Source organism: Phaethon lepturus, unplaced genomic scaffold, assembly GCF_000687285.1.
Source record: "Phaethon lepturus isolate BGI_N335 unplaced genomic scaffold, ASM68728v1 scaffold27166, whole genome shotgun sequence".
NCBI lineage: Eukaryota > Metazoa > Chordata > Aves > Phaethontiformes > Phaethontidae > Phaethon > Phaethon lepturus.
This window is the reverse complement of record NW_010547310.1, coordinates 1,535-2,014: the sequence shown is the minus strand read 5'-3', so window position 1 is coordinate 2,014 and position 480 is coordinate 1,535. Positions and strand designations below refer to the sequence as shown.

Genomic DNA, 480 nt, shown 5'->3' with positions numbered 1-480 from the left:
CCGGCCGCTGCCCAAGGCCAAGCCAACAGGCGACGGCGCCAGCCCCTCTGTGATAACAGTTAAAAAGGGGAAAAAAAATGGCAACAGCAATTGCAGCTGGAGAGAGGAGTGAGAACATGTGAAAACAGCCCTGCAGACACCAAGGTCAGCACTGAAGGAGGGGCAGGAGGGGCTCCAGGTACCAGAGCAGAGGTTCCCCGGCAACCCTTGGGGAAGACCACAGTGAGGCCAGCTGTGTCCCTGCAGCCATGGAGCTCCATGGGGGAGCAGATCTCCACCTGCAGTCCGGGGAGGACCCCACGCCAGAGCAGGGGGATGCCCGAAGGAGGCCGGGACCCCATGGGCAGCCCACGCTGGAGCCGGCTCCGCATGGGGCCACAGGCCCTGCCAGGAGAGAAGCGCAGGCTGGAGCAGGTTTGCTGGCAGGACTTGTCACTCGGCGGGGGGGGCGGGGGGGGGGGGGCCGGCCGCGCAGGGGGG

At 66.5% G+C, this 480-nt stretch overlaps 1 protein-coding gene across 1 annotated transcript in view; it reads right to left on the bottom strand.

Annotated features, from left to right (window-relative positions):
• The window catches only part of PHF13 (PHD finger protein 13), a gene marked incomplete at its 5' end in the record, with an annotated part of 2,918 nt that overhangs the window by 1,117 nt on the left and 1,321 nt on the right, over positions 1 to 480 (bottom strand). The gene's annotated exons all lie outside the window — the stretch shown is intronic.